The sequence below is a fragment of the Hyperoodon ampullatus genome (assembly GCF_949752795.1).
Source record: "Hyperoodon ampullatus genome assembly, chromosome: 7".
NCBI classification, from domain to species: domain Eukaryota; kingdom Metazoa; phylum Chordata; class Mammalia; order Artiodactyla; family Ziphiidae; genus Hyperoodon; species Hyperoodon ampullatus.
Window position 1 is genome coordinate 68737861 of NC_136920.1, and position 8090 is coordinate 68745950.

The 8090-nt window shown below is 38.0% G+C and overlaps 1 pseudogene across 1 annotated transcript; it reads right to left on the reverse strand.

Annotated features, from left to right (window-relative positions):
• Positions 1-473: 473 nt before the first annotated feature.
• On the reverse strand, positions 474-7040 carry LOC307055604 (small ribosomal subunit protein eS24-like; annotated as a pseudogene). The gene is made up of 2 exons: positions 6841-7040; positions 474-984 (listed from the first exon to the last, which is right to left on the reverse strand). The product of its transcript is annotated as a small ribosomal subunit protein eS24-like (transcript).
• Between the last annotated feature and the right edge of the window lie 1050 nt (positions 7041-8090).

The following is an 8090-nucleotide window of genomic DNA, read 5'->3' on the forward strand; positions in this document are numbered from 1 at the left end:
AGCTTCCCAGCCCCATTTACCACAATTTGGAAAATGCTGCCTTGGTGGACTAGAGCCTGTTTTTAGGTTCAGCCTTGGGAACAGATTCAGAAGGCTTCATAAGAAAGTGACACAAGAGAAGCAGAGAGGAAATACAGCATACAGCAGGAGCTTCAAAGCACTTTTCCGTAGTTAAGAGTTGCAGGTTATTTGCTATAATAGTCAGACTGAGTATAAACAGCTTTCAAACAAAGTCTACTTCCTGTAACTAGTGAAATACCTGATTCTAACAACTTGTTCTTAAAGTTACTAATCTTCATGAGTAGGCTTTGGTAGTTTTAAATCAGACCACACAAGATACATGATTAGTAATCTGCCTGAGTCTATTTTTTGGGTAAACTTGTATGTGTACGTCTACATGTAATGTTCACGGTATACATGGAACATTTTCACGTTAAAATCAGTTTTGCCGAGTAATTTGAAACGTGTATATATTTTCATGTGAAAGTTCTTAGTTTATTAATCATCTCATGAAAAATCTGCACAGTCACCACAGATACGGTCACTTCAGAGTCTTTACTCCGTCTGTTGTCCAATCTCCAGCTCACTTTTTCCCAGCACCAACATTGGCCTTTGCAGTCCTCTTGACTTTCTTCATTCTGTTCTTCATTCCTTTTGCTGTTTCCTTGAGGTCTTTTTCTTTTGCAGGCCATGTCTTACACGTCTATGTTAGGGTTCATTTTTCTTTCTGTAGTCCAAGGAATCGTAAATCCTGCCAAAGCCAGTTGTCTTGCCACCGCCAAAATGGATTCTGAATCCAAATCCAAAGATGACATCTGGTGTGGTCTTATACATGTTGGCTAGTTTTTCCTGAATATCTCTCTTAGCTACTTTTGCCTTCCCAGGGTGAAGGATGTCGATGACCAATTGTTTCTGCTAAAGTAGTGGTTGGTCATGAACTTCCTGGTCTGGAGAGCTACTGTGTCATTTATGATGGTTGCTGATCTTCAAGCAGCCAGAGAGGAAAAGAGTGAAATATTTTTATATTAATTCTTTTTTTTTTTTTGTGGTACACGGGCCTCTCACTGTTGTGGCCTCTCCCATTGCGGAGCACAGGCTCCGGACACGCCGGCTCAGCGGCCATGGCTCACGGGCCCAGCTGCTCCGTGGCATGTGGGATCCTCCCAGACCGGGGCACGAACCCGTGTTCCCTGCATCGGCAGGCGGACTCTCAACCACTGTGCCACCAGGGAAGCCCTATATTAATTCTTAGGTATATTATGGAATCAGATGCACAACTTTAATGAGTTTTTAAGCAGAATGGGATATTTCGATTTCTGTGTTGTGTTGGAGAAGTTTAAGAAGCCTTATCTTTGCTAATACACTTGAAATAGTATGCCTTTGTATATTGTATTTCACTTTTTTGAGTCTGAAAGTGTTAGGATAAAAATTACAATATTTAACATGAAAACATTTTTATTAAGGTAAGGAGTCTGTAGCACAATAGTTGATCTAAAGAAAATCATGTATGACTTTTGGAGGTTACTTTTTTAAGATTGTTTTCTCCCAGAATGGAATTGGATACATGTTTTTGCAAGCTGTGGAACTGTTTATTACCAAACTGTGTTAACAAGAGCACAGCCCTTCTTCTGTAGGCTTTACAGTAGAGAAGTTACCCTACTGGTACAGGCCTCAAGGACAGAAACAAAGGAAAATGGGTATTGCTAAAAAATTTAAGTTTTATTGTCAGCAAATAATTTTAATGCTGTAGAATTGACATTTCCTCTCTGATGAAGTAGAACTTGACTTTTAAGGATGTTTTTGTGTTTGATTTTTACATCACTCAGAGGAATTCTGAGTGTGATTTTTCTTAACGTCTTAATATTTTCCAGGATAATGAGGTTTTAGAGGCATTTTAACTTGCCAAAGTGCCATGCTTATGGAGTAACATCAGTATACAAAATAGTTGTGTAGTGCCCTAAGAACCAATGAACCTACTGAGATTCCTTACCAAGATGTGTCATAGACATTGGGGAAGGTTGGATATAGAGAGTTAAATATTGGCATATCAATGTCTGTGTAGGCAAACAGAGTGGCCATTATATTCACTTCAATGGATGCTTACAACAGGGTTGGACACTAGCATCTTTTATTGAAAACCAAGATGCTAGAGTTATTCTTTTGTTTGTTGAAAAATGCTTTGTAAGCCTTAATTTTTGAAAAGAAAAAGGAACCCACTATTCTTATCAACTTGTACATTTTGAGTTTGCATTTTTTAGTCCTTCTTTTGTTGTTTACAGCACACTTGCAGAGGTTTTCTTTTACGTTGAGTCTTAATCAAAACACTAAATATTCTAGAGTTATTAAAATATAGTAAAAAGACGCTATACCAGTGGTTCCTGATATGCCTCCAGATGAGAGTCTATCAAAAATTTTAAAAGAAAATATATGCTTACCTATAATATGAGGCCTCTTAATAGTCTAACTAAAGTGAGTTGGCTTGTTTTTGGCTACAAGTATGTCAACTCCAAGTAGAAATCTACTGGTTAGAAGTTCACAATTAAGTGGATATGGGAAAGTGAAATTTTTATTCAGTGAATGAGATTATTTGGTAGGCAAAATCAGTTGACCCTGGAGCAGCAGTGGAGGTTATGGGTGCCAGTCTTCCGAGAAGTCAGAAAAATCTGTGTGTAATTTTACAGTTGGCTCTCTGTATCTGTGGTTCTGCCTCCTCAGGTTCAACCAACTGCAGGTTGTATAATGCTGTAATCTGCATTTGTTGAAAAAATCTGTGCATAAGTGCACCCATGTAGTTTAAACCTGTGTTGTTCAAGGATCATCTGCACTTAAAAGTATGAGGCCCATGGGGCCATATTTTTTTTAAGGCATTTTGGGTAACTTGAACATGGATTAAATGTGTTACCGAACCAGGTTTGTTTGCCTGATGTGCAGCAAGCCAAACGCTGAGACACTGAGGTCTGCAGCAGAGAAGGGGTTTATTCAGGAGACAGCCGAGTGAGGAGACAGGAGAGCAGATCTCAGATATGCCTCCCTGAAGGCAAGGGGTTTGAAATATTTATGGGATAAAGAAGAAGGGTGGTATTAGGCATGGGGAAAGGTGATTGGAGGTAGGGAAAAGGTGAGGTAATTGGTGTTGTTTGCAGGCATATCTGAGTTACATGCTTCTTCTTGAGATGCATGTTCAAAAACGGAGGCACTTAGCATGATCTGAGGGTGGAGTTTTGAGTCCTCTGACGTCAAAAGGTTATTTATTGGACACCTTTGCAGGCCCAGTTTTAGGGTCAGTGGTCCCAACCAAAAATCTTAGCCAACTTGAACTGGATAAGAGCTGACTCCAAGTTTCTGGAAAACAGCATAAGCCCCCAATACTGTAGGGACCCATACGACAGAGGTGTTATCTATAGGTGGTGGTTAAGGAGCCAAAAGAAATAATTAAGATGAGCTTGATCAGTGAAAGCATATTACAAGCAGGGTTTTTTTTTAAAATAAGCTGTTCCCCTTAGCTGCTGTTCTGTAAGACAAGCTCAAGAATTTCTTTTAGTCATCAGTTTCTGTTAACCTATGGGACAGTTTCAAATGGTTGACCATCTCAGGAGTAATGAGCAGTTACTTTACCATATTCTTTGTGGCAGATTGTATTTTTTAAAAGTAGTTGTAACAATGTGTCCCTTCTCACATGTTCTTGTGACCTTGACCATTCTCTCATCCTGAGGTGGAGTTATGTTCCCTTCCCTTGAATTTGGGTGTTCTTGTGAATCACTTGTGAGCAATAAGGTGAGGTCAGAAAAGGTGAGCTTCTATCCAGCTCACCAAAATACTGGTCTTGAAGTCTTCAACAGCTTTTCATCAGTATAGCCTGAGATTGCCATGCTATAAGGAAACCCAGACTGCCTCATGTGGACAGACCACGTGAAGAGACGGAGCCAGAACTGTTCAGCTAAAACTGCTTATTTGAGCCCTTCCCAAATTCCTAAGTCTCAGAAACTATGAGAGAGAATAAAAATGATTATTGTTGTTTTAAGATGTTGTTTTAGAGTGATTTTGTTACATAGCAATAGATCATCAGAACACTACTTTCCCTGAATCTGCTACTATATACTGAGATTTAAATACAGTGTACAGATGTACAGTCAGTGATATACCCCAATGGTTTGTTCTGGGATCTGAACATTAACTTTATTTTGGTCTTTACCTTTGATATATAAAACTTTTTTCTATCATTCTTTCCTGTACCCATTTGGAAAAGCCATTCCATCCTTAACTATTTAAGTAAAATGTATTTTGGTAATTGAAACTGTCATGTTTGTTGGAAAGTGTCCATGGTATGTTTATTATGTCATGAGAGCATATGATCATCTTTAGAAGGCCTTTTGCTCTGTACCTTAATTTTAGTTACTATGGTATTTGGCCTTCTCTTAGTTTCCTAGGGCTGCTGTAACTACAAACTGGGTGGCTTAAAACAACAGATATTTATTGTCTCACGGTTCTGGAGGTTAGAAGTCCAAAATCCATGCTCTGTCCGAAGCCTGTAAGGGAATTCTTCCTTGCCTCTTCCTAGTTTTTTCTTAGCAATTTTGATATTCCTTGGCTTGTAGCTGTGTAATTCCAGTCTCTGCTTTTGTTGTCAGGTGGAGTTCTCCCTGTGTATCTCTGTCTTTACATGCCTCTCCTCTTATAAGGTCACCAGTGATGTTGGATTAGAGACCTATTCTGCTCCAGTGTTATATCATTTACCTTAACTAATTACACCTTCAACAACCCCGTTTCCAAATAAGGTCACATTCTGAAGTCCTAGGGATTAGGATTTCAACATATCTTTTTAGGGGGAACACAGTTCAATCCATAACAGGCTTCAAGGGAGATTGATATAATTATGTTTTAACCATTTACACATTTTTACTCCAGATTAGGTATGAATGGGGTTTTTAATCAGTGACCATGAAGCTCTATTCTCTGCAGTTTAGGTCCCCTTTCTCTCTAGCATACACACATACTACACATAAAATTTGATAGTAGTTTTTTACTGTTTATGCTCATTGACCCTTTTGAGAATCTGATAAGAGCAGTGGATTTTTTCCCCTAGAAAAAATGTACAGATATATGCACGGGAGTGCACACTTGTACACACACACATAAACACACTCAAAACAATATTTTGCATGAAACTTTAACATGTTCTTGGATTTCCCTGCCACCCCCCAAGCCTGTTGATGAACTTCTGGATTAGAGAGTTATTAATTCCCATCAGTTACAGATACCTAATTTCTATTTCGCTTTTAGTGGAAAAGCAAACGAAAAGGAAAAATAATGAGGAAGCAGAAGTATGTATATGGAATCCCCTCATGGTCATTGTAGCTCAGTGCAGCTTTTTGGGGAATTTTCATAATTCTGTGATATTTACCATGTGCATAGTCTCTTTTCTGCTTCCATTCCCGTTCCCTTAGCCACGTATAACCTTTGGCTACATAAAATTATAAGTAATGTTATACTTTTACATAGAAAAGACTAATCTATGTAGTTTTAGACCTGTACACAGTATACAAACAAAGCTTTGTATCGTGCAACAGTGTTGGGTTAACTCTTGGCCTCTTTAAATTCTGTGTTATTTTTTTATTATTATATCAAGATTTTTTTGAACATGGTAGCGGTCTAGGGTTTCTGAGTCTGCGACAGGATTATATTCTGTGCCCTTCTTCACTTGTAGCCTTTTCTCCAAAATAATATCGCCCAAGCTTCACCCCTGAACATCTTATCTTAATGGGCTCTCCTTTTAAAAATACATATTTTTAAGTACACCTTGAAAAAGGCTATAGGTCATGTCTTTGTGTTGTGTTTAGTCTCTGGAATATCTGTGTTTCTGAAGCCTGTCATTCATTTATTGTTTTTTTTTGAAAATATTATATCAATTATTTACTGTCCATTTTAGAGTGATATGCATAGTAACTCTAGGAATAGTGAAATCATAGGCAATGGATATTTAGACTGTGCTGGTTTCCCATTGATGCCTTTCTTAGTAGTTCATTTTTCTGAATGTGGAATATTCAGAATCTTTATTTAGAACAGGGGTTGGCAAACTGTGACCTGCAAACTGTTTTCCTGTCTTTGTGAATAAAGTTTTATTGAAACAGAGCCATGCCCATTTGTTTACTTACTGTTCATGGCTGATTTTGTGTCCCAAATGGCAGAATGGAGTAGTTGCTACTAAGATTGTATGACCCACAAGCTGAAAATATTTACTACTTGACCCTTTACAGAAACCTTTGCCAACTCTTGGTTTAGAATATTTTGGAATTAATTCCCCCTCTTTTAAGGATATTTGAAATTCTTTTATTTATTTATTTTTTTAACTTTTTCAGCCATGGAATCTAAGGGATATTAAAAGACCATTTAGCTCAGCATTCTGTCTACTGCTGCTTGAATTTCCTCCAGTACTCCTGCCAAGTGGTCCTCCAGCTTAGAGGTGTAGTAGGATTATGAGACAAAACAGCATTGGATGTGTCTGTGTTAAACACAGAACTGCCCCTGATTGGGAGTCAATCAGTGACTCCCAATAAAAAGATAGATGAAATACCTTATTCTTTGTCTCTTTGCTCTCCCCACTGTCTCCATCGCTAGGTTATTTACTTTGGGTTTGTTTACATGCTAGAGGCACAGAGGAGCCACTTTTTAAGAGGAAGACAACTAAGTAGATCCTACTATAAGGTGTAGCTGTAGGTGGAAATTTATAGGAAGCTGGAATGAATGTTTAGACATTGTCTAGAGATTTTCATATTCAGTGCTTAGTTTCCCTAAATAAATTTATAGCAGCTAAAACAAGGAACTAAGAGTTCTTACAATTACCTTTTGTCAGTTTTTACTGTATGTTCAATAAATACTGGTACAGAAAGAAACATATAGGTAGAGCCAGTCTCACTGCAGAACTTCACTGCAGAACTGTGTTTGGTAATTCTGTGTACTTGACTCCTTGGTGAACATGGTGAGCGTAGGGGTCCTCTCAGGAGATGGGAGAGAGTGGTATCTGATCCAAAGATCATCATCATCCAGACGGGGGAAGAATTTCTCACATTACATTTAGGAAATCCAGCCTGCTAAAGTCTTGTTAAACAAAAGTTTCATAGTTAAAACATCATCTGGTTTTTAATCTAGTAGGTTTGCCATCTAATAAATAAATGAAATAAAAACTCAAGTAATAAAGATTAGCAGAAGAAAGATATTACACTTTTTTTTCTTAACACAATGCTCATCTTTTATTTTTCACTTTATTTTTATTTATTTATTTATTTTTTTTTTGCGGTACGCGGGCCTCTCACTGTTGTGGCCTCTCCCGTTGCGGAGCACAGGCTCCGGACGCGCAGGCTCAGCGGCCATGGCTCATGGGCCCAGCCGCTCTGCGGAATGTGGGATCTTCCCAGACCGGGGAACGAACCCGTGTTCCCTGCATCGGCAGGCGGACTCTCAACCACTGCGCCACCAGGGAAGCCCTATTTTTCACTTTAGAAAAGATTTTTCATACTTTTTTTCTCATAGATGAAAGTGAGTTTGTAAATTGTTGGAGGACAAAAGATAGTATAGACTGGCCAATTGATGGGAAAATATACGCTTTCAAATATTTTTTTGGTACCTTCTGATTTTTCTATTTACTGGCTCTACCTGTATGTTTCTTTCTGCACCAGTAGTTAAAAATATATAACATATGCACTTTGTACATAATTTTAAATTGTGCAAAAGGATATATAGTGAAAAGCAAATGCCCGTCATTTCTCTTCCCTAGTTACCCAGGTCTCCCTCCCAGAGGCAACCATTATTACCAGTTTTTTGGCTTTTTTGCCAGAAAAATCTGTGTATTTATAAACATATGCATTCATTTTTTCATTCCTTTTCCATAAAAGGTGGTATATCATACAGAATATTACATCTTGGCTTTTAAAGTTAATCATGAATGCTGTGTTTCATATCAGTATAAGTTGAACCACCTCTTTCCTTTTTTAGTCCTCAGAGGTTTGGTTTAAACCTACTTCTCCTAAAATCATTAATTTCCTTCCCAGAATTAAAAAATGGGTATATGTGCATGTGACTGTAACAGTATACAG